The following is a 25994-nucleotide window of genomic DNA, read 5'->3' on the forward strand; positions in this document are numbered from 1 at the left end:
TCCTGCAGGTAGGATGTGAAGCAGTGCGGTTACACGTGGAGCTGGAGGCTCCTTCCACGATGGAGAAAATGAGCAATGGCTTGTTTATGATTGCAGGATTCAAGGTAACTTTTCAAGGCTACAATTCTTCTTTTTCCAGGCAATATAGGTTGGCTTTAGCCCAGAAGTTCGAATGATGCCTTGTTTGGTCCGAGGTGTAGTCGACCGGACTGTCAGGGTACCCCTGTTCAGATGAGGAGCAGACAGGCCTAAACAGCTTGGAAAGCTCCTAAATGCCAGGAAGGACAAACATTAAGGCTTGTGTTTGGAACATCGGCAAAGTTGAATTTAATAATTGTTACCCTTTGTAAATTAAATTTCAGTTTCCCTTTGTCTTTTATCCTATGCACAGATTAAAAACACATCCTGCATCTCTGCCCCTTTCACTTCCTTCACCCCGATACCTGGGCAGTATATTGAAATAGAGGAATTCTGTGTCTAAGCTCTACAAAGCTCAGCTAGCATGAAGTAGTTCACAGGACATTTGCAGTACTCCCTGCTGCCCTCCCCCTTCCCTCTCCATCTTTTAGCCAATCCTTTGTTTTTCACTTTTCCTCTTTTTTATTATCTTGTACTGTTCATGGTCAGCCCATTGTTACTCTTTTCATCAGTTTTGTCTCAAAAGAACATAAAACAATTATACAGAAAACATAAAACACTAATTCTAAGACTTAAACCTAACTTTTAAACTGTGCTCAAATGAGGTATGAAATTAGGCGGTGGGAGTTTATGCACCCCTAATTAGAAGCAAAGCTAAGCAAGCATGACAAATGTATTGATGATAAACCTCAGCCCTGATTAAACATCTGTTGAAGCTCAACTATGTAAATTACAGCAGATTATTGCTGCCTGAGATGCAGATATTGGGGGCTTCTGGAGCTGTGGAGGGGTTGCATCACCCTGCCTTTGTGGGAGCAGCAACAGCAGTCCTCTGCACGAGGCTCACTGCAAGAGCAAAGAAAGTCTTTTGTCCCTTTTAAAATCAAGCCAGATTTTTACTTTAAAGTGATCCAGAATCTTTTCAAGGTGTACTACTGAAGGCATAAAACTTCTTTTTCTTTTAGATTAAAGAGAATCTCAACCGATCCTGAAGGCAGCCAGAAGGCTGTAAATTTCCTGGGGCAACAAAATAGTTAGCTCAGATGAACTTGAGCTTACTTGTGCAGAAAATCATGTTTTACAGGTTGGAGAAGAGTGCAGCAGGACAGCAGTCACAAAGTGGTTCAGTGAAACTCCGGATTATAACTGTTGCAAATAACCCTGGGGCATGGGTAATTTGTTAGACTCCACGGCGTACACGTTTTCTCACTGTGGGAAACCTGGGTATTTCTTGAATAGGTGTTTTGCCTCTCTCTGCTTCACTTGTGCCCTACTTTTTTCAGTCCAGTAGGTCCAAGTTGCTTTGTATTTAGTTTTGCAGCCGGTACAGTGGTTTTCCACCTTTTCCACACAGGGATCCTCTTTTTCTCATCCACTTAGCAGTATGGAAAGATATTTCCTCGAGAAAATATTTTTTTTTCAGCCAAGAATGCATTGCCAAATGTTTGTCTAAAGCATGTCATTAGTATGGACGAAACAAATGATAACCAGCCCAAATCCAAACCTCTTGGCAGCAAGCTGGAACAAAGAACTCTTTTGACTCTCTTGTGCCAGACATTTAAACCCGTGCAAGAGCCCGTGCTTAGAAGAACAACATTGAAAATAGAAGCCCTGGGTGCCATAAAATAGGCAAGTTGCTGCAAGACAAGAGGGCCTGGTAACTTTATTCCTCAAGCCAGGATGCAGTTTCATGGCTATTTGAAAAAAGTACGAGAACAAAAGGAAATCCTCCTGCAAGTACTGGGCTCATTCTGGGTCCAAGGCATCTCAGGCTGGTCTCTGGTGGTGCAGCAGTGCCCCTCCGAACAGCTCGGCCTCCTGTAAGGCGGCTGCAAAGCAGCAGCTGGCAAAAATCAGCGAACTCAGTCTGTTGGTTTGTGTTTCCTTTGTCTGGTTCTCCTAAGCAAAAATCTGCTAAATCTCAGCTGGGAGGTGATTGAATTTCTGTAATTGATACATTATTCCATGTCAATAGGAGTATTGCTTCATAAAGTGCTCTGGGATTTTTGGGGAAAAAGTCTTTTGTATAAAGCTTGTCATTAAGCCTGATTAATTACGATTGAACACATTCCAGAATCCAGGATGAAGGCTCTAGAAGCTGCAGACTTGTGCCGATCACAATTTTACAGATCTTTGTGTGAGCAGTGATTTTTGGTTGATATAACACAGAAACCAATGGGAATGCCCAGGTTGTTGGGTTTTGTTTTTTCCTTTGTATCAATACAGCTTTAACTTCTGCCTTGGTTTAGCAAGATGTGCTGGTTTGCCATGCCTGGCAAGTGTGCTGCTGCGTGTTCCTGGCAGGGAAACTGGGTCATTTGTACCTCTTAAGCCTGGTAGAGAAACAAGCAATTGAGTGAATTGTAGCCTTTCTCTTTACAGTGAAGGAAAAAGTGAAGGAGAAAACAAAAAAAAGACTTTGCTTTGTTTTATGTGGAAATGTACAGACGCACAGATAATTGCAAAAAGCTCTGAATGCAGGAGCTTCTGTCATAAATCAGGAGCAGTAGTCCAGACTAAAATTGTTAATATAATCACAGTCCCCTTGTTGCTGTGCAACTTTCCACGGTGCAATTTGTCTAGTACCAGTTCTGCAGTCCCAGAATTGATAGAGGAGCAGAGTAAGTGAAGGCGGGAGGCACGCGGCTCCAGCTGGGTGTTTTGCAGAAGAAAGCAGCGTCACAATCGGGCTGCCCCAGCGGGAGGTGTGAAAAACACAGTCCGACACGCAGGGAGACGCTGCTGCTGTGGGGCTCGCTCTCCTCCGCTTTGCCAGCATGGGGTTGCCCGGCCCTGCAGCTGCTCCTCGGGGCTGCCCAGCGCTCCCACTGCTTTGGCCAAGGGTGCGGGATTCTTGGCCGGTGCTCGAGCATGGGAACTGGTCTGTCGTTGGTCTCTATAAACATCACGTCTACATAGGCGTTCTTACAGAAGAACATAAAAGTTTCTGTTGTGCATAACGTTACTTTGATAGAAGTCTGTGTATGAGCCCGGCTGCCTCTTTCCAGGTGTCTGATTTAAAATCAATTTTAAATAGAGTTGTGATGGTAAAGCCAACACTCCTACTTGTGAAGGACAAGACCCTTGAAACATCACGACTTGCAGGGGCAGCTGGGACTCACCGCTGCGGTGTAGCACGAAGGGGAAGCAAGTGCTTTGAAAGACTTCAAGTTTCGCTTGGAAGCTCTCATTTAGATCTTTTAAGGAGTGATTTCTTCCAAAATACACTTATTCTTCAGTACAAATGGATCTGTATGGCAGAATACTGTGGTGTCTTTACTTCTTCTTGCATGCCATGCCATTCTGGCACTAAGTGCTTTGCATGGTGTCTGCTCTCCGTGTGCTCCTTGGCGTTTTTTTTCCCGCAGGACTGCATAGTCTGTTTCCATTGGAGCGTGACTAATGCACGGGTTTGATTTCCGCAGCGCTAGTGATGTTCTGCCAGTGCTTTAGCAGGGGATTCCCACAAGAATTTCCCTGCCTCCCGTGTGCCAGTGAGGAGCCTCGAAGATGCGCGCGCTTCATTCATTTTCTCCGGGGGTGGGTGGATAGCGGCCCCTGCTCCCGATGCCTCCGGACGCCGCTGCCAGCCCATAGCCGCTGCCGGAGGGGAGGCAGCCCCGCCACGGGGCCGGGTGGCCTACCGCTGGCCAGGAGCCCCTGCTCGAGCACTGCGCCTGCTGTGAAACCTTGGCAATGCTGGTCGGTCTCTCTCTTTTTTTTTTTTTTCCTTTCATTTTCAAGCATTCTCTGTTTGGACTGTGAACAAAGGCTGTTTTTAGTAAGTATTTGTACAGCGCCTAGCTCGCTGGGCTCTGCTTTCCTTTGGGATTGTTAGGTGCTTTTGTAGGAATAATAAAATTAAAACTGGACGCTGGTTAAACAAGCTGCTATCAAAGTGCTTGCGCCGAGAGCAAAGGCTGGTGCTCCACGTCCTGGGTTCGTGCAAAGCTGGAGGTAGTCCTGGCTTCCGAAGAACCTAGGGACTCTGCATTAGCACAGGAGATGGCTTACCTACACCGTGCGTGCATGCGTCTGCACCTAAAGGCAGAGATGCTTTCCCTCTGCTCCCCTTCCCTTCCGTGCCCTCCCCAGAGCTCAGGCACCCTTCCCCCATGTGCTGCCTCTCAGTGGTGAGTCCCAGCTGCGTCCAGCTCAGAGGGAGGTCGGGGACACCTTCTCCCTGCTTGTTGTTGTTGGGCTTTTGCTTTTGTTTTCATGCAGGGAAGGTGAAGTGAGATCCTGCAGGACTCCTTGGCAGGCACAAAGGAGCTTTAGAGCATGTGGCCTCTCACGGAGGTGTTCCCTTGCAGTTTGCTCCATGAGCTGTTTTGGGAAAGATCCATAGTCTAAGTGCCCCACTGCTTACTTGGCAAAACAAGTGGAAGTGTTGAGTCTTCGCTGCTCGACTTTCTTTGTAATAGCAGGAGGATGTCAGAGCTTCACCCCTGAGCAACGGCAGCGTGCTGCTCTCCTGCTCTGTCTGCTGTGGAAGCAGTGTGTGGTTTTGGAAGACAATTGTTTGCTGACATGTTTGTGAATAACTATTCCTATTGGTCCTAAAAAGATGGTGCACAAAATTAATTGCAAAAAAATACTGTAACAGCAGCAAACTACCCCTTTGTAGGTTCCTAGTTATTAAAGGGAATGATTGCCAAGGTACCTAGACGCATCTCACGTGGGTGTGTGTGCCTATAAATTAATATATATATATATAAAATTAACAAAGACTTGGCCTGGCTCATGCTCTTGCTAAAGCCATTCAGTGTTATGCACCATTCAAAGTACACAACTGCGTTTCCCTTTGTACAAAGGCTATCTTTGTTTTTTTGTGTGAAGTCACGGTCTATTTAAAACTCTGTTTTAATAACGAGTTTCACTGGAAACTGGAGGAAATGAGTCCATGGGTTTTTGTCCTGATAAACCCAAATTGGAAATTGCAAAGTCAACTGTGGATAACTATGTGTGTCACACTTGATTGTTTCTTCTTTCCAGTTTTGTTCCTCTTCTCTAAATGCTTTAGAAGTAGCTATGAAGTTCACGTTAGTGACTTCATACAAGTTAGGGAGTTTCTGAAAGTGCTACTGACTTTTAAAGTACATGCTGATCAAGTGAATGAAAGGAGAGTGGAAAAGGCGCTTCACACCTTTCATATTTTTCTGATATGTTTCATTTAATTGAACTTCCAGGGACCCCACCATGCATCTACCCTTTCCCCAGTTCTCGCGAGCTCTGCTCTTGGCTCTCTGCTGACACTCCAAGGTGGTGTTTGTAGAGCAGAGCCTTCAGAGGACATGCAGCCCTAGGTCTGAGCTCTATAACAAGGGTGTCCTGCTTCAGGTAGTCATCAGCCCTGCCTTGAAGTATAGCTTGGGACTAGCTGTTTGTGCAATGAAATCTAAGTTATCGGATATGCAGATGTGTGTTATAAAATGGATGCATCAAAGAGCTTTATAAAGACCCATTCATGAAGCTTAATAGCAGAATATATATGTATTTAGTTTTAGAAGCAAAACTAGCAAATTTCAGTGCCTGAAGTTACTTGGGTATTTAACCTCCTCTTGACACTAGTTACACCCTTCAAGTGTTTTAACTTCTCTTTTTTTTAATTTTTATTCTTTTTCCCCTGCAGGATCTGAAGGGGAAGAGTCTAAATAAGCTGCAGAGATCCATATGACCAGGGCCATACCTTTCAGTTTATCTTGTTATTGCCTAGGAAAGCAAAGATTTGGCTCAGGGAGGTCATCTGGGCAATTGAGTTGTACGTGCGTTTACTAAGGACTACCGATGTGTCCTTACGGTCAGCATTCAGTAGTTTAATTTCCCTCTATAAAAAATAAAACGTGGCAAGTGCGGTACACTTGGTTTCAACCTTCAAGCCTGTGATTTGTCCTTCAGAAAGGGAAAGCAGATCCTGGGGAAGAAGCTTCCTGGATGCTGTTAAGGCTTAGCTGCTGCCACCTGAACTCCCCAGCAGGCTGGCTGGGCTCGGTGTGCAGGAGGCAAGGAAGCAGCACTGCAGCTCCCCGCAGGGAGCCCTGGTGTCGTGGTCCTGCGCTGCGAGTCCCAGCCAGCGCCCCGCTACATGCAGCGGTCCCCGAACAGTCACCCCCTCCAGTTCTGAGAGGTTCACATTGAGAAATGCGTATCTTACGCAGAAATATAACCTGCTGAGTTCTCCCAGGAACCTATTTTGGCAGCAGAGTTGACTGACAGCAACACTAGTAGCATTTTCTCATTTATTTTTATTTTTATTTTTTTTTCCAAAAATTTATCTTGCAACTGAACAATGGTAAAAACCTGTTGCTGGCTTAATGCCACCAAAGAAACCTCAGGTTGGAATACTCATGCTTTGGAGTTGCAAACGCTCCTCTAGTAATTGCAGATTCAGGAAAAAATAAAAAGGCAAAACATTGTTTCATAAAGATTATTTTGGTTAACATTTTAATCCAGCCGTCGTTTCTAGTGTAGCATCTAAAAGCCTTGCTAGGTCATATGAGGACTTTTTTCTGCTAGTGTACAAAAAGGAAGTGCTGGCCATTAGCAGGACAGGTTTTTAAATGCTGAAAACTAAAGGAGGATTTTGAAGTCACCTTTAAAATAAATAAATAAATAAAATAAATCACTTTACCATGCTTTCTAGTGGCTTGAATGGGATTGCACGTATTCTATGTGGAAAAACTGTATGGCTCATGAGAAGCACACCGAATTGTCTGTCACCATTGATCAGGACAGAATTGTAACACATGTTGCAAACTGCCAGCTCTCCCCGAATGCAGTGGATACCTCCGTGAATCTCCATCTCCAGGTGCTGCTGTACCACTTGGCTCTTAGGTACCTTTCTCGGGAAGCCGCAATGTGCTCACACGGTGCACTTGTGTAGCTCTCAGACAAGATGGTAACTGATGTGGTTATTTAAAAGTTATTAATATCTTTTAGCAGCGTTACTGTGTGGCTTGAGTGAGTCTGTTTGGTTGTTTTTTTGGTGATTTTTCTGCACACAACTGCTGATGCTCTGAATGCATAGCAACTTGTGTGTCTGTATCTGGTAGGGTTGGAGCTAGGCAAACCGGCTGTGCTTGCCTTTGTTTCATTCACAGGTGAATGCAGTTGTCAGAGTATTAAATAAGGGGTACTCAAATATCAGGGATCTCCTTGTTCTGCGTACATGTTTTGAAGCATTAGTTTATCCTTAACGATGGCCTCTTTTTTTTTTTTAGTTATATCTCTAATTTCTTCTTCCAGCAAGAGGTTATCAATAATCTACAAGCTAACAGCCGAGAGATTAATTCTTCATTTGAGAGTGAGCAATTCTAATACAAAGCTTCAAGCAGATTACAAAGTAATGAATAGCCACCCACTTGTCATTTTTGTTCCATTTATTCCTTCTCGATAAAAGACTAAAGTCTGTTGTTTTTTTTTCCCTCATCTTTGCACATCTGATACCGTGCCCCGTTACTAGGAGACGTGGTATGATGCGAGCGTTACTTTCCCGAAGCAGGGCGGTGTGAGCCGCTTAATGGCAGGAATGTGGGCTTGGGGGAGTCCGTCACTATTTCACTGTTACGGGGGCTGGAGCAGAAATGCTTTTTTATGTGTTCAGGGAGTCTTTGAAGAAACCTCCTGGCTATCGTTTCCAGACATACCTGGAAAGAGGTGATTTTTATATACATATATAAAAATATATATTCTTTGACTTCTGATAATCAGAACACATGCTATTCCAGCCGTGCCTCAGTTGTTCCCGTTGTCTCCCTATGCCAGCCTAGCTTTTACCAAAAAGAATAAAACACATCTGAGCTACTCCCATCTGAATTCCCCCGGGCCGACTGAGCTTCCTTGGTAGCCGACAGCGCGGCCTTTTAATCGGGCTTCCTGAGGAAGTGAGGTTTGTGCAGACATGCACATGTCTGTGCCTCACCGCTCTGACTGCAAGCTCATTTCAAACCAGGTTGATGTAGGAGTGAAGGGTTCCGGAATACATGTTGTTGTTTTTTTTTCCTTTCAGCCTTTCAAAAATCTGCTAGCCAAGCAGCCAGCTCCCTTGGGAGGAGGAGAAAAGCAGGTGAAGCCATTGGGTTGGCAGCAGCCAGCTGGGCAGCGGGCGCATGAGCAGCCCCAGCCTGGCCCCATCCTGTGCTGGCCCCTGCTTGCCAGTGGCAGGAGAGGGGCACAGTGGAAACCTGGCTTCAGCGTTACAGGGTGAGGCCAGAAACGTGCCAGCCCAGGCAATGTGAGCCGCATGGCGTGCTGTAGCACCGAGTTGCTCTGCAAGGCATCAATCCACGAGCTGCTCTGGTGCTTTTTGGGCTTCTGGCTCTTTGGGCGTTGAAGCCTTCTTAGCTCTTCCCCATCATTTCTTGTAAGAGTTGTTACTTTATGATGTTTTGCTGTGTGTTTTTGTTGGCAGATTTAGTTCTGCTCTTCCTCAGGTTTGCTCAGAGATTGGGACTGTGCTTTGAGTAAAACTTTGCTGTTAGCAGTTACGGAGGCAGCGGCGGGGCAGCTGTGGTCGCACAGGAGCGCTCAGGGCAGCTCTGTGCCAGCTGGGGACCATGTCATCAGCAAATGTTCCTACCGTGATGTCATAGAATAAGTAAGGCTTGCATTTTATTTGTATTAGGGCTTTTGATTTATGGCAAAGTACAGAAATGCTAAAATCACAATTGGCTGGGGAGGAACATACGTACAAGTACACGGATTAGGCGGTTTGCTCAGCTTCACAGGAAGATGGACTGCCTTTCCTCTGGGCTTTCCCCATTCCTGTTCCAGCAGGCTGTCTTTCAGGAATGGTGTGTGTATAAATACAAGGTTACTTCGCCTTCCTGCTGTGAAATCATTTCAAACTGAAATGTGAAAGTTTCACATTTTAATACTTTTTTTATTCCTTGAAGAAACGATGGTTTTGCACATGCTGCATAGCTGTAGTTTGTTGTCACCTCAGCCTACGACAGAGGTCGGTGCAGTGAGGGCAGCCAGAAGGGGACCCGGTTAGGGTATTTCTCCCAGCACCTCTCCTGTGGCCCCACAGGGGTGGGAGGCACCAGCCTGAGGGGCACTGAGCCCACCATGGCATCTCCTCTTCCCCCACAGGTGACCGGTGTCGCTGTGTGTACCGGCTGTGTTGCATGTGGCTGGCAGTTCTTTGTCTTTTTGCCTTCTGGACCTTTCCTGACCTCATCCTAATGACAACAGCAGCGTTACAAGTTGTGTGTAGTGAAGATAGTATGTACATGGGCCCTTGTGAGTTCTGTGTAGTGAAGATGGGCCCAACTTTGGCCCCCTATACAAGCAAGTATAATCAACCCAAAATGCTGTCTCTAACGTATTTTTAGTACACTAATCAGTGCCATAAAACCATATTAATTGAGTCATATTAGCTATTCTTGCTGGGATTTTAGTGCCAGGCTTCAGCCTACTGTGGCTTGTTTGGGCCGCCCTTGGGTGGGCGCTCTCACAAGACCCCCGGGGCCAAGCAGGGCGGTCAGGGGCTCGCTGGAGGAGCAGCCGGTGTCGCGGTGTGCCTCAGCACTGACTGCCTGCTCTGCATTTACTTAGGGCTTCTTCTGGATTCTGCAAACATCATTGGGGGGGTGTGCTTCAAAATATTCCTGGTAATTGTCAGCAACACAAGCGCTACCTTGCGTTTTAACAATAAGCTGATGCTCCTTATCAAGTTGTCCTGAAATTAGTCAGCATTGCTACAGTCTGCTCTGCAACAGGTTCGTCCTTGTCAATGAATTTTTGATTGCAATTGAACATTAATTGCCATCTGTTTAAATTCCAGTATGTAAAGCAAGTTCTTTCCCAATTCTTTGGCTCCTCTTTGGAGGGCTCGGACACCGGACGTGCTCCATCCAGCATGCCCCGCTGTTTCTCGCAAGTTTTGTGATTTTTAACGGGTCTCCTGTTAGTTCGTATGAAATTTTGTAACGCTGAAAGTAAGCACAGCTATGGTTATAGTGGCAGTAGTAAAATTTGCTCCTCCTGTTGCAGAGCACCCGCTCAGCCTCGCTTTAGCTCGCGTTTAGCAGCAGCGTTTGTCATCAGAGAAGCCCCCTCCCCTTCCCACATTTATTTCCATGGTAACCCGTGGAAGGCATTCTGCAGCCTCAAAACTACTTTTGCTCTTTCATCATGCAAGCTGGCATTGTCAAGGGCTGAGTGTATTCCTTCAGCTCTGAATGAATAAAAAAAAAAAAAAAAAAAAAAAAAGCTGAATTTGGATGGGCAGTTGTTATTTGGGAGGCCCTACGGCAGGAAAGAACGGGCAACCTTCAAGTGACCTAGTGTCCGTACGTGGCTTAGTAAGGAAAAACAGTCTTGCTTCATTAATTGATTAACTTGGAGGGTGGTGGTTATCAGAATTATCATTCTGTGAAGTGAATGTGGCAATTTCCTGAAACAGCTTCAAAGGTAGGGGGGAAAACGGGCAGATGGCTGGCCAGGCTTTGCTGGTGAGCTGCTGGTAAGCTTGCATGCTGTGATCTGTTGCAAACAGGGCTTTCTCATGGGTTCTCTAGTGTCTTTTCAGGTACTGTTTAGAAAATGGTGTCTTTACAAATGCCTGCTCTTTGAATATATAATGCATTTGCCTTTTTTTGGTGTACAAGTGGGCATATTTAGCGGCATGTAGCGATGCGTGGTCGGTGTGAGCAATGTAGAAGCTGGTAGTAAAGCATTTGCTGTGTTCCCTGCCGTAATGAGCTGGATTGATTTTATGATCTCTTTGCATGCTTTCTAAAATCTGTATTTATGCAGCATTTGCGTGGAGATGTTGAGAGGATTTGATTATATTGGAGCAGGCTAAGGCTATTTGATTGCTGTGTGTGATAAGAGTAGCATGTGGAACTGGTAGTACTTTGTAAAAGAAAACCAATTGCTTGCACACAGTCTCTGCAAATCGAGAAGAATGAAATGATGTTGTAAGTAATGATTTTTAAATACTCTGAAAGCAGAAACTTGTCTGATATAAGCATGGTCAGAAACATTTCAAACATACCCTAATCTTGCTTGATAAAATTGATTTGGCAGATTATTCTTCTTAATTTTCTGCTTATATCTGTTTTTGTGTTATCTGAGTACATGAATCATAATGCAGTAATAGTATTTATTCAAATATTTGAGGGATACTGCCTGATCAAAGAATCGTGTTGGCATTTCATTGGCTTGTGACAAGCTGGCAGGATTTTTGTTTTTCCTTGCATTATTTGGTTGGGGAGGGGTAAAAATGTGGCTTTCTTCTAAATATGTCTGAAGTACATAATGGCTGTGAAGTCACCATGACAACATGGGGACCAGGATCAGATTCTCCCTCCACCCTTTCTCTGTTTGGTTGTTTTCTAAGTATTAATGCATTTCCTGAGGTGTTTGAGGGAACGGGGTCTCACAGCTCCTGTAGGTTCAGTACTTCCAGTGTTACCCAGCTTTTAGGGTGTTCTGTGTTTGTAGGGCTTTTTGGTTAAACGCCGCCCAATAGCTACAATTCACTGTGCAACTAAGGGGGAAGCTAAACAAGGACATGAGCACCTGCAGCAGGAGCTAGGTGTCTGCGTCTCCCGTGGTGCCAGTGTTGCAGCCCTGAAAACAAACTCATGGTCCTGGGGCTTCCTGTGTTGTAGCGGCATCACCACGTGCCGTGCGGAGCCTGGGGACTTCTGAAAGTTGTCTGTGAGCATATGTCTAAGGGCATCTCTGTTCAGACACGGATGGAGTCTGACATGAGCTACAGGATGGGAAGAAAAAGCCGGGTCATGTTGAAGAGATGAATGGCTCTTTCACCCTTCTTTGCTGAAGGTGCTGAATGCACCTACCGGATGAGAAGAGCTTTTTGCAAGATGTGGTGCTGGCTGTTCTTCCCATTTGCTGGGACTTACTAAAGATACATTCTCCAGGGTAAAGTGAAATCTGCGTTCAGTTCTTCTCTCTGTCCTCACCTTGTGCAGATTTTTCCAGCTTGTCAAGGGCTGGACTGTACAGGAGGCGTCAAGCTCTTCCAAAGTCCCGGCACCCTGCAGAAAGGAATGAAAGACCAGCTTAGAGAGGGTGTACAGGAAAGGCAGGGACTGTGGCACCGTGGTTCAGAGGCTCTTTTGGGAGTAGCGGTGGGAATGTGGAGCGGACTGGATTCTGATCTCTAGTCACACAGCCGTTGGCATGTGTGTGGACTGAGACAGCTGCTTACGCTGTGGTTAGTGTTTGGGGTGACCCAGCTCCCATACCTCGGGGATCAGACATCTTATCAGGAGGTCTTTCCCTAGTGCTGCTGTCTGCCTCCTCTCAGCAAGGTTTGTAGGATGGGAGTGATGGTGTTTGCTTCGTATTTGTAACAGAAACCTGTGTAATTTGTAGGGAAATTGGTGGAATAACATGTAGTAGTAGATGTTCTGTGGAGATGATGAAGGTGACGTTTCCTTGTCAGCAGAGAAGGGTAATTAAATACTTTTAAGATACCTTCATACTTCTTGAGGGGAAAAAAAAAACAAAACACTGTACTTCAAAAATCATTGTAATTGTCTCTTGTGCCTTATCATTTGTAAATCTCAAGAAGCATACTGTCTTTGACATCTTCCTAGAACATATGGGTTTAGTTGCTCTTGTGGCAGAGTTGTGAGCATGTTTCAGTATTACGTCAATGAAAAGCAAATACAACATGACAGAGACTTTTGTCCTTGTCATATTACTGTACCTTCCTGACGTGAGAAAATGAAGTTCTGCAGGTTTTCCCCTCCACTCCCATCAATCTGAAGTTTTATTTGCTGCCAGATGAATAATGATATGATGACTTTTCATTATTATTATTTGGAAGACTGAGTCCTGTCTAACACTGGGGCTGAAGTTTCAAGTATTGTTTAACAGGAATTATCTGGAGCTGGGGAGGGAGAATGGTGCCCTTTGAAGAACTGCATGTCTACGTGACGCTGCTTATTTCCCCTTCTTAATATTACCTGATGTTATCATTTTGCATATAGCAACTGTGCAGCAAATGCAGTCCTTTGGAAATTCATCCCAAGTATCTGAGAAAAGATTTCATTTGAGCCAGAGGCTCAAAACAATGAGATAAATCAGTGATGAGAACAAGTAAGAGCAAGAGTCTGATGGAGTTAGGTTATACAGACTTCTGTGGTTACATAACTTGCTTTCAAGAGCCTTAAAGTTAGGAAACGTACCTTAAATGCTAGAGGCAAAAACTTGAAAGTTGTGAATTTGGGAATAGAATTAAAAAAAAAAAGACCTGACCAGAAACAGATCTAACAGATCTCAGCTGCTCCCATCACTCCCTTTGCATCTTCTCTGCTTTGTGTACCTGGAAATACTGGAGTTAAAAGTGGCAATTGTGTCAATTGAATTCTTTCCTGGGTGAACCAGGAGGATCATTGTCTAGCTTTTGGGAATAAATTACTCTCTTGCATGCCCAGGGTCTGAGCCAAGCGTGGTTCTGTAAGGAAATCCAAACCAACAGAAATCCCTGTGGGTATCTGACGGTCCAGTGGGGTAGGGCAGATTGACAGCCTATGTGTCATTGCCTCATTCCTGGTATTTCAGGGTCCTGGAGATTGAAATAATGCTTTTTTACTCCATGTCAAGTTACCATTTTAAGAGCCCACTAACACTCACCTCAAACCAACGTATTTGTATGATTGTTTTCTATTATTTTTGCCCGTTTTTAAGTGGTGTAAGCAAAGGCTTGCTTTCAGGCTTCTCAGGTACAGAATAGGATCATGTTTTTTTCGGTATCTTTCTAGGAACAACCTATGTTTGCCCTGTGTGCTAGCTTGCAATGTCATCCTTCTCCTTGGTCTTCCCCTAACGCGTGGGCACTGCTGGTGCATGGACTGCCACAAAAACTTGTCCAAGGTCCAAAAATCATTTCCAAGTTATAGGGTGGATCTCACTCCCTACACCAAAAGTAGCAAACTCAAAAAATCAAACTCAACATAGTGGGTGAATTCATTGTTAAAATTCAATCCTGTTTTTATAGAACTATTGTTTTTTATTTTTTTTTTAAAGTTTCTACATCTGTATGTTCCAATGGGAAACCCAGATGGAGCATCTTCACTTAAACATGGGATCGGCTTAAGTTTTGTTCCTACTAAAAACACAGATGTGGCATTAAAACAAATAAAAGCTGCCCACAAAGTGATAGCTTTGGAATAAATCGTCCACTGAAGGAACTGTGCATCTTAACCTCTTTGGTTTATCAAAAACTAGTCGGTTTTAACAGGGGTTAAATTCTACAAGCAAATGGCCAAAATGCCATGGTCTGAAAAGGCAGAAAGATGAAACTGGTTATTTTGTTTGTAGATGTAACTTAAAAAGCAAATAGAAGGAACAAAAATAATTTTAAAATGTTTTTCAATGCTTCTGGTTCTCACTGAAAGTATTTTATTGAACAACAACAAAAAAGTAATTTCTCAATATTTTTCCATGCCATTAGGCAACCGTAATTGACATGCAGAGCTTCTGCATGCTGGCCAGGGGTGGTGCTGCGAGCTGTGGCACTGCCAGGGCTCTGCATGGCACGGGACCTGCCCGAGCAGCCGTGCTGTGTTGTGGTGAGGTAGGAAAAGGCTCAGGGCCCAGTTCCACTTCGTGCTGACTCCGGTCTCGCTGGCTTCTGCCCATGGTGCAGCCTGCTTTCACATCACCTCCCCATGCCACGGATGAGCTATGTTAATCCGCAGTTGGGTCATGTTATTGACCCCCAAAAAAACCTTATACCCAAGAATAATGCAGTGCTTGTGGTGGAGGGGGCAGGACAGGACTCCTCATTTTGGCAGAACAGTTAGATGAGGTTACGTGTAGTAGAAAATTGTATCTTTAATGCCACTGTCAGCGTCTTGCCCCTGTGTTAAATTCTGCCCTCTAACACAGGACTTTCCATTTCTTTCTGCTGTTGAATGTTGGGTGTTGTTTGTGAAAATGTACTTTTTTGGAAATGTCATGAGAAGCAGGGCGAATGGCAATGGCCACCAACATGTAAAGAGGTGCAAGACACAGAAGGCTTAAGAGAGTTCACAGCCTGATCCTGCAAGGTGTTGTTTCCCTAAAAAAGGAACAACCTAGTGCTCTTTTGGTTATTTTAAGCAGTCTGGATGGAGAAATGCCGAGCAGGGGGTTCAGTTCTTGGTGGGATTGGGCCCTTAAAGAGTTAAACGCACAGAAGTACTAATCAGTGAACATTTAGGTCATGGAGGACTGCCACTGGAGAAAGACTGAACATTACTGACAGCTGGTGGGTTTTAGTTTGGTAAGAGAATACTGGAGAATACCTTCTGCCTGGTGTTAACGCTGCAGTTTGAGTTTCTAACTATGCTTTCTGCTGCATTTGTGTTAGCTGTGCTTTGCAGCAGGTGAGGTGTGGAAGGGGGCTCTCAGTGGACTTCCAGGAATCAGTATTTTGTGTCTTTCATCACAGCCTGCAGCCCTCCCCGGAGCTGGGTTCCTAAGAATAGCTGATGTTTTGAAGATTAAGTATGTGTATTTTGTTGTCTTTTTGGGGCAATGCTTGCAAAAGTCCACAGCTCACTTTCTGTATGGCTCTGGCCCCTAAACCATTTCTCAACCATATTTGTAGTCACCGCTTTGAAAACTGTGGGTGGGCTGTTTGCATGGTCCGTGTTGTAATTGTCATCCTGTGCGCAGTCCCAGCAAAGCCCAGGGATGGTTCACAGAATCACAGAATCACAGAATAGTCTAGGTTGGAAGAGACCTCCAAGATCACTGAGTCCAACCTCTGACCTAACACTAACAAGTCCTCCACTAAACCATATCCCTAAGCTCTACATCTAAACGTCTTTTAAAGACCACCAGGGATGGGGACTCAACCACTTCCCTGGGCAGCCCATTCCAGTGACTAACAACCCGTTCAGTAAAGAAGTTCTTCCTAACATCCAACCTAAAACTCCCCTGGCGCAACTTTAGCCCATTCCCCCTCATCCTGTCACCAGGCACATGGGAGAACAGACCAACCCTCACCTCACTACAGCCTCCTTTCAGGTATCTGTAGAGTGCAATAAGGACACCCCTGAGCCTCCTCTTCTCCAGGCTGAACAGTCCCAGCTCCCTCAGCTGCTCCTCATAAGACTTGTTCTCCAGGCCCCTCACCAGCTTCGTAGCCCTTCTCTGGACTCGCTCAAGCACCTCCACGTCCTTCTTGTAGCGAGGGAACTGAACACAGTACTCGAGGTGCGGCCTCACCAGAGCCGAGTACAGGGGGACAATCACTTCCTTAGCCCTGCTGGCCACGCTGTTTCTTATGCAAGCCAGGATGCTGTTGGCCTTCTTGGCCGCCTGAGCACACTGCTGGCTCATATTCAGCCGACTGTCAACCAATACTCCCGTGTCTCTCCGTTTCCACACTTGGCCTTGAAAGCTTTCACTTGGGCCGCAGGGCGAGGTGTGCAGGACTCGGGTGCAGCCTGCCGCGTCCACCCTCAGCCCTGGGCCAGAGCCACCACAGAAACGCAGGGTGACTGTGCCTGTGTTAACAGTTCTCAGGGCAGACTTCCACCTGAGCACGATGGACGTGCCAGTACGGCTGTAAAACCATGGAGCAGGACGCAGAGGTCTCAGTAGCATGGTGAGAGGGGCTGGGCCGTGGCGGTGTGCCATGGCGGGAGAGGTGTGAGGGCGCACCTCCTGGATGCTCTCCTTTAAGCCACTTGGCCGCTGACCCAGCCTGAGAGAGGCAGGGTTTGACGCTCAGGAACATCTCCGTGGGTGATGCTTAGCGGCAGGGTGGTGTTATTAGGGCTTCCTTTATGGTTGGTGTCTCTGCATACTTCGGAAAAGCAGGACGCAAATGGGTAAGGGACACAGAAACACTTCCCCCTCTAGCAGTGCCACCGAAACTGCCCGTGTTTCTGGAAGGGTAAGATTCATTTTGGAAGCAGCTTTATTTCATGCCTCTGGTTATTGTGCTAGAATTCATAGATTGTCATTTGGTGAAAGTAATCCTCAGTAATTAATTTTTTTCTCATCACTGGGCTTCATGTTTCTAATTAGTTTCTTCTCTGCTTCAGGAGATGATTATCTATATTTGGAATGTGTATTTTTTTCACTTTGTTTAAAATTGCTCAAACTACACTATTATCACCAGTGTTCATGGGAAATCAAAAACAGCTAGTGTATAGGTATAAGCCCTGAGTAGTCCCCAGGTCCCTCTGCACTCATGCTTAACAAGGTAACTTTAGAATGTCAAGAAAAGACAGGCGGATGTTCCCATTAATGTGGGAATGTTTTCTCCCAATTTCTCACATAACCAGGAAAGTGGAGTTATATGTGTTTTTTAACTTTAAAGTAAAAATTAATGCCATGTACTTTGCTGTATTAACTGTAACTTTCACATCTTCCTACTTTTATAATCATCTTTTTGGCAATCATTTTCAGAATGGATAGATCAAGGCAGGGGCATCGCTGGTTAGATTAAATGGTGTCACCTTTGCAGTTGAGAAAGACAAAACGTTCACAAAATTCAAGTGTAGCTGTATCTAGAGTGTTCTTGAAATAAAGAATTTTAAGAGCATTTCTCTAACCTTGATTTGAAAGAATGCTCTTTTATGGGAAAATAAGTCATTTCTACCCCGTGCATTTTCTGGGCAGCAGTCTCTTGTGCCTGTTCTTAGCAGAGTTTTCTGATGGAAATGTTTCATTACCTTTCTTCTGTTACTGTTTTAAAATGTAGAAATACAGTCTGGCAGTCTGGAGTCCTGAAGTAGTCAGCTGGCAGTGAGATTACCTAACCAATACATCCTAAGGCATTCTTGCACTCATGTGCGTATTGTGTGCCCAAAGCCCAGCAGTTGGAATGAATGTGCGTTTTTATGTTCGAGGTAGGGTGAGGGAAGACTAAGAGAATATTTCAAAGTAGGGTAAATCCTCATCCTTTATCCCTCTACAGTTAGGAATGAACTAAAGAGTTCTCTCAAATAGTATGGGAATCTGTTTATTAAATTAACGTGAAATGGGCTTATCTCTTTGAACCATGCCCAGAGAGAAGGGGTGAAATCTGTGGTGTCAGAAGGCAATGTCATACACTGTGTGGTTTGGGTAAAAATGCGGTCAGGTGGGGAGAAAGATGTCTATTGACTTCAAGGGAAAAAATGTCAGAGGAAAAGCATTTTAAAAAAATGAAGCTATGCCTGTTGGGAGCTTTTTGCAGATGATTTTTTTCTGCTGAAAACAGTGGTGGCTGGCATTTATTTACCTGTTGGCTGAGTTGTCAAATGGAATAAATAGAGGGAAATTGTATAATGTACTTTTATCATTGACCTCAATTTCATTCACTGCAACTTTGTTTTTTTAACCTTTTTTTTACTACATCCTGTTGTCTCCAGGATATTGCTCATGGTGAGAACCTACATTTAAAGCAGGTAATGTGTTCATTCTTGTGTAATTTGTGCAGTGTTTATGCATCAAAATTCACAGTTCCATGGACAAAAAGGTATTCATGTTATGCAAGTGAGGAGGCATCCTGAACGTGATGGCAAGTGTCCCCAACCACCAATCCCACGATCTCCTGCCTGTATGGTGTGTAGGTTGCTCAGCTGAGGAAAGTGGGAAAGGGAAAGTGAGGTGCAAGCACACAAGCTGAATGTGTCACTGGTTTATCAGCATGGCATTAATGGCTTCAGTGGTGAGGCAAAAAGATTACAAGATTATGTTAATCTGCTGTTTGGAGAATGATTCCTTTGACAGGTATAGGCAGATCCATTGCTACATGTAAAGTGGTTCCAAATAATGTAAATCCAGGGAAACAGCGGAAAGTTATTCAATATATGCAATGCAGCAGATGTAACTATTGTTTCTCTTTAATGTAGAGGAAGTTTGCCTTCAAAAAAAGGATTATCTGAATACCTGCAGAGAGAGATTTTTTTCCACTGGCAGGGCTAGCAAAGAAAACCTGAAGAAGGGCTTGTCTGCCTTAAAGATTCTCCTGTTTTTATCCATCCAGGCCAATTTATCTTAATAACAAGTCAAAATAATAAGTTCTTTCCTGTCTACAAAAACTTGTATTGCCTATGTCCTTTGGCCACAGAAGGTTATTTTCTTGGAAAGGTGTTTGTGCATTGTGCTCTGGGTGTGATTGGCTGGAGATTAACTTTCCAGTCTGTGCTTGCTGGACTCTTATCAGTTAAACCAGTTAAACTCTGGACTTGCTCACCATTTGGGAGTACTTAAAGGGAATGGCAGGAATGCACGCAGTGGTTGGGATGATGTTCAGGATCTGAAAGGTAAGCGTGGTCTTTGGCTGTGTGTCAGGGCGCGTGGTGCTCAGCAGGCAATAGCTGCTATTGCAGCCAGAAGTTATTACAGGGCAGCTGTCTGCAAATTGCAGAATGTTAGCCCCAAATTAGTTCCACACTGCCAGATCTGCTGAGCTTCTGGGCCAAATTTTGACTAGGGAAGTCATCATGGAGGAAGAGTTCAGATGCATCTTTTGGAAAGTTGAATTAAACGTAACTTTGCCACAGGTTTACTTAGTAGTAAAAATTAGATTGAATGAGTGAATGGGCTAACAATAGCCACCTAAAGGTACCAGACTTGATGTTTTCATGAATCCCTGGACAATCGAGCTTCGTTCATGTTGTTTTCTACCTCACTACTTACTGTTCCTCAACACAGTGATGCATAATGTGGGCAATTGGGTTTTGCAAGTCAGTATTTGTTTCTTGCAATGATAAAATATTGCTCTCTTGTTTATCCTCCTCTGATCATTCCACTATGAATACTTTCTTTGGTGGTATAGATTACATTGCTTTCAAGCTTGGTAATTGCATCATCTTCAATGTGTAGTAAAATTTAAGCCATTGTCCGTCCAGTGAGGACTGTCTGCTGATGAATAGCTGCATTCTCTGGTACTCAAACTCGCTCCAATTCATCTGTGAAGAATTGGATTTGGGTTGTTAATTATCCAGACAAATCAGCAATTGGTTTAAAGCATTGTTAAGGACAAAGCAAAGAATAAATAGCTTCTGCAAAATATGGCATTGTGAAATGGTACTGATACTAGCTGCTGTGATTTGTCTGTGTGCCACTGAAAGCCTTATGCAGAAACACAAGCTTAGCTTTTTGAGATAATTATCAATAGTGAATACGAACCTATTTCTATCTCTATGTTAAAAGACAAAAGAGAAATTAATTATGTGCTCCGTAAAAATAAACAAACAAAGGCAAGCTAATTCAAACTTTGGCAGTCCTTCTCCAGTTTCATGGATTTCCAGGTTCGTGGTTTTATGCTATACAAGAATGTTTGCAAAGTGAGGATCTAGTCCTGAGGGCTGTGTTGAAGTGAACTGCATGTTAGAAGAAGTCTGGGAGTCAGACTGGCGGGAATGAGTATGTGTGCATGTATGTACGTATGTATGTACATTTAAGCTACAGTAATGACAGGAGTGATCCAGCTCACAAATTTGTTCTGCTGTAGAAAGTTTGTGAGAAAGGAGGTGAATGCCCATATGAAATAGATTTGTGACGTTATGAAGGGCATGTTATGCTCATTGGTAGATAATGAACTCATTCTTGTTTGAGACATATTTCCCAATGTAAGAATAACCTTGAAAGTTTGTTCATCTAAGAAATTGATGCAAATGGTTATGTGATATATGCAAGATCTTTTGGTCGTGGATGAGTGCTGCTTATAAGAGAGTTTTACTTTCACTTAGTGAGATTTGCCTCTGCTCAGTTCATAGAAGAAACGTTTATTAGAAAACAGAACACTTCAAAAATCTCTAGGAATTATTATTATTTTTTTTTTCAATTTTAACCTCTGAGTCAACTGAGAAAATCGAATTAATGCTGCTTCTGCATGCTACCACCTCTCCGTTTAGTTCCACAGTGGTTAACGGGTGAGCTGGTAGCCTGCCCCAGTTTTGAGATAAAATGTGTCAGTTTGAGGTTGCCTGTTCTCTGTGATCACCCAGGCAGGGATGGCATGTTTTCCGAGGAGACAGTAATTTGTTAAGCTGCAGTGAAGGGGGCACCCACGCTCTGAGTGAGTTTTCAAATGAATCCAAGTTTTGCTGGTGCTCTGTCCTGCTTGGAGTCAGCATCTGAGGGGGGAGGAAGCTGGTTGTTTTTCTTGGTGGTAAATCTTTGCCTGTGTTTCTTCCTGTCGCTTGCTGACTTCTGGAGCTCTTATTGCTGATACCCATCGTATGATGCAAATTTAGATAGAATATGGGTTTGTACCTAATGAAAATGGAATGGAAAACATTATTTATTGCTCAGTAGGTGGTACCACGTTGGGGTGACTGTCTGCATCTCTGTAAAATGGTGTGAAGTGCAGATTGGAATACTCATTTTTTACAGCCATCGTGCAAAGAAAATAAAGGTCATCAGTTAAGATTCAATAGGTTCTTACCTACTTTGCCATTCTGCTAGTCAAAGGCTAACCTTCCTTCACAGTCCTCTGAGTCTGATATCCTGTTAAAAGCATGTAGTCATTACTGCTTAACACCGGGCTGAATGTTTCCAAAGCATTGTCTGCTTATTCCAAAGAGCTCCCAACCCTGTGGTCTCCTTCCTTCCTCAAAAAAGGGAGAAAAATTAGTCACAGGGGGTCAGAAATGGAGCTTCAGTCCAACCTAGAATAAATTTCTCAGCCCCTTTGCTCCAAATTCTCCCTGTTGCCATTGCTGACCTCTAATCACAGGGAGGACCACGGGGTCAAGTCTTTGTGTGTGGATCCATTCCTCACTTCCCAGCACAGCACAAGCTCTTTAAGTATTGCACAATGAGTCAGCCAAGGTAGGAACAAGTGTCCTCACCATGCCTCTGTGCTTACTGCTGCAAATGGGCCACGGGGATGGGTTGCAATGTGTGTGCAGTGTGTTGGGACATGCTGAAAAAGGCTTACGCCAGTCCTTCTTGTATGGCTTTTCTCTGTCCTAGTAGGTTTTCATTCCCAAGGGCAGGGCTTCTAGCCTTTTATCTGTCTGTGAAATGTCATGGAACACCTGTGGTGTGGTGTAACTAATAATGGTGATGATGGTCTCGCGAGGCAGGATGCCTCCCTGGGGAGAGCAGAGCTCCTGCCCCCCCTGTTCCCCGTCCTTAAAGGCCAGATGGTGGTAACTTAATCGACTTCTTTGCAACCTCTTTGAACACCAAAGCTACTTGATTTAGCAGCCTTGTTACTTCATATGCAGATGTTATGAGTCCTGCAATCAGCCTTTCAGGTGATTTTTTTTAATGTTTAAAAAGTTATATTTTTTTTCCAAATGCCAAAACCCAGTAATTTTAATTTAACATTATAATTTGTGTCTCCAACATATCACTGAATAAATTGGGATTTTATGCCCTTAATACAATTCCAATTTAAGTTCTGTGTTCACAGAAGCTAACTTAGTGTTATGGCTCTAGCTTTTACATTTGTGATTCTGAAATGTTATGAAATAAAAAGTATGCAATTCTATAAATAATGAGAAGCCCAAGCTTATAATGCACTTTAGAATATGTGATAAACGGAATCGAAAAGTTGATACAAAAAAAAAAACACTTTTATGGAGTTTTCACAGTTAGAATGAATTTCTAGATTTAACAGTAACCTAACAAGATGATCTTGGAGGTCTTTCTAACCTTAATGATTCTAAGATTCTGACTACTGTAATTCCATTACCAAATGAAAGCACTGAACTGAAGTATTTGGGGAACCTCTGTGGTTGGGTCACTTTGATAAGTACATGTGTATACTATACATGCTAAATTCTGATATTGTTTAGTGGTTTGAGATGACATTTAAAGCATTCTAAGTTTACCAAAACATTTATTGGAATCTACTAATTACAACTTGTCATGGTAGAGAATAACTGTTTGTTAACACAGTGTGTGTGTGTTACACCTAAGTCAGTCGTACTTTTCTTTTCCTTTTCCAATCTGTATCCTTGTTCCAGGAGGTGGTAGATGAATTTAGTTTCTCTCTATTGTAGATCTTGTGTTCCTTGCCGTTCTCTTAAGATAAGCCTGTTGTGTTTATTTTCATAACACTTACCTTTGGTGAAGCTGTATTACTTTTCCCATTTTATACCTGGAAACGGAGGTGCACAAAAGGATTAACTCCAGAGAGTGAATTTGTCCTGGGATATGTGCATTGTCACGGAGAACTCTGTACTGAAGGTGAAGGCTGTGATGGTTGAAGCCAGCACTAGGAGATGATTTCAGAAGCAGCTGTCTGGGAGGGTGAGGAGCAGTGTGGGGCTGCAGCTGCTCCTCAGGGCTGGCTCGTGGTGTGGGCTGGGGAGCGTCAGGCAGGTGCCGTGGAGTCAGGGTGGGCCTTCAGGCTCTGTCCTGGAAAAGAAGCAAAACTCTGGTGTTAGAGGAAAAGGGAGGAAGGAAAGCCCTTGTGTGTCTGTCAGGCCTGCGTCGTAGGAAAGAAGGGCCTGTAAGTTAGGAGAAAAGCAAAGTCACCTTGCCTTTTTGTGCATCGGGAGAGCCACAGATGGCTGTTTGTGGTGGGGAGGAAGTATGGCTACAGCCATTTCTAAACAGTCAGTTGGGAAATCGCCCTCAGTGACTTGGTAAGGAGCATTCCACATATCACGCTGACCTGAAGAATATGACAGAGCCCAGGATGTCCTGTTTGTTTTCTTTCTGAAGCACTGTGGTTTAGAGGACAGGCATAAATCCCCTCTCATCTGTGACTGGAAAATCAGAGACATTAACTAGGATTTTTTCCGTTTGTCTCTAGTTTTATTCCAGTTGTTTTGTCAGTGACCATGTGTCCTTCAATGAACAAAATACAAGACAGGTGGTTCAAGCTCTTCATGATCATTAGTGCAAATGAGCTCTTAAATTAAGAACCACCTCAAACCGATTATTTTGGTGATGGCTTTCCCTCTGTCCCAGCCCATAGCAGTACCTTCCCAGAACTTTTCCATTCTGGAGCACAGCTTCAGCTGAACGAGTGTGGATTTGGCGGCTCTCCACCGTGAGGTCTGCCGTGGCTGCGGGACTGCCGGCAGCTCTGACAGGAGAGCTGACCGTGTCCATTTAACCCAAATCTTCTTGGTGGCTGTCCCCTTCCTACTTGGCTTTCTGCAGAGAGAACTGTCACTGCCTAGCACAGGAGGCAGGACGTCCCCAGTGCAGTTGGGTGTGTTTATGGAGGCCGGATTTGGAGACGGGGGGGTGAAGCCTGAGCTCTGAGCTTCTCTAGTTGGCCCCAGTTTATTTACTAGCACAGTCACGTTGCTTAAGGTGTTTTCTGAGTGCTAACTTTGTTTGGTGACAAGAAACAGTTTTTTTCATTTTTTATTTTTTTTTTTCATTTTTTTTTTTTTCCACACAGACCTCTGGTGGCACTGGGCAGTGCTGGGTGAGCAGCCATGCTGCAAGCCGGCCTGCTCCGCTTCTGGGGCTTGGGGAGCAGGCTGGGCTGGGGCAAACACAAGACCATCATCGGGCATCATTGCAGTTTGCCTGTGTGCTTTTTCCTCTTTTTTATTATTACTGCTGTTTTGTGAAGGGATTTTGAGGTCTCGCTGATGCTGAGCAGTGTGCTTCGAAGGAAGCAGAGGGTGTGCCGTGGAATTTGAAGGGGTACAGGTATATGTTAGTGTTTATTGCTTGATGCTAGCTCGTTTGTTCACCTTAGGTGTGAAATTATGGTTCTAAAAGGTGGCTCATTCAAAGGTGTTTTTCCTTGTGATGTGATATTTGCAGCAGTTTAGGTTAACCGGAGCCTATAGATGATAATATAGCTGTTTAAGAAACAACACAACAGCAACAAAACACATTTATCCATAACCCCTTCTAAGGAATTGATACAATTGTGATGATCTAAATAAATCATGCTTTGACTGTCAAGGAATATAAGAGGTCAGAATTATAAACTCATTGCAAGTCATTCATTACCTGAACTAAACTTGCAATAATCTTTTTTTTTTTTTTTTTTTTTTTTTTTTTCAAATTTTCTATTATGAAAACTCTGTATTTTTCTTAACAGCTTCTGAGTTTCTGGAATCAATTATATTCCGAAGTCATTCCATTGTTTCCAGGAATCCTCTCTCCTTAATAATGCAGCTTTGCCAGCAAGCATACATTGTACACATTGAGCATTCTCCATCAGTAAAAGGACAATATGGAATAATGAGGCAGAAATTTCATGAAAACCACTAATTATTGAAACAATGACTGCCATACAATAAATGCCACTTTATACAATATAATTTTAAACACAACTGTTTAGATATATCCTGAGCAACTAACATAGTTTATAATTATCCTTATCATCCATACGCTTATATTTGAAAATGCCAGTTGCCAGTTACATTTCATGTAATGATAGACCAGACTCTTTCTTAGTTTATTTCAGTTGAAGACTACCAGTAAGCAAGAGAAAATGTAAATTGTTTCTGTGGTATTAATTTGAATACGCATTTGTGGTAATGATCTGATTCTGAAATTGCAACATGTATATATATTTCTTTAAAATCCTTCCTAGCACAGCACTATTTCAATTTGAGATCATTTATGATGTGCTTTTTTTTAGATCAAAGACTTAGCTGTAAGTCACGGCAATTTTAGTGTTTGTGATTTACAGAATGTCCTTATGGCTTGTAGCTATGGATTTGATGAAAACTTGGTTATAAATACCAGGAGAAATGAAATGGTTGCTACAGATACAGTAAATTAACTAGAGCTTTGTTGGGAAAACCAACAACAGATCTTTTTACTGTAGCTTTTTTCTGTAGTCCATGTTACAGGCCTTTGAGTTGGTGTTAACTTTCTTTGGTGCTTGCCAGGGTGAGATAAATATAAAGGGTGCTTTATACTATCCTGTCTGCTCTGGGATCCAAAATACTGGAGCCAGTTCAGTGGCTTTCACTCTCTTCCAATTTATTTATCCCTGCCTT

General features: G+C 43.7%; 1 protein-coding gene across 9 annotated transcripts in view; it reads left to right on the forward strand.

Moving 5' to 3' along the window:
* Positions 1–25994, forward strand: part of FGD3 (FYVE, RhoGEF and PH domain containing 3) — a 112673-nt gene that overhangs the window by 18723 nt on the left and 67956 nt on the right. The window contains exon 1 of one of the 9 annotated variants that reach the window (XM_035337610.1): positions 3903–3919. The exons of 3 other annotated variants lie outside the window; for them this stretch is intronic. The gene's annotated coding sequence lies outside the window, so the exon portion shown is untranslated. Of the gene's footprint in view, positions 1–3902; positions 3920–10246; positions 10446–10471; positions 10607–11044; positions 11064–19328; positions 19374–25994 lie in introns of those variants that run through there. 5 more of the 9 variants (XM_035337609.1, XM_035337607.1, XM_035337608.1 and 2 more) reach the window with 5 other exon arrangements.

This window comes from Oxyura jamaicensis, chromosome 12 (assembly GCF_011077185.1).
Source record: "Oxyura jamaicensis isolate SHBP4307 breed ruddy duck chromosome 12, BPBGC_Ojam_1.0, whole genome shotgun sequence".
Taxonomy (NCBI): Eukaryota; Metazoa; Chordata; class Aves; order Anseriformes; family Anatidae; genus Oxyura; species Oxyura jamaicensis.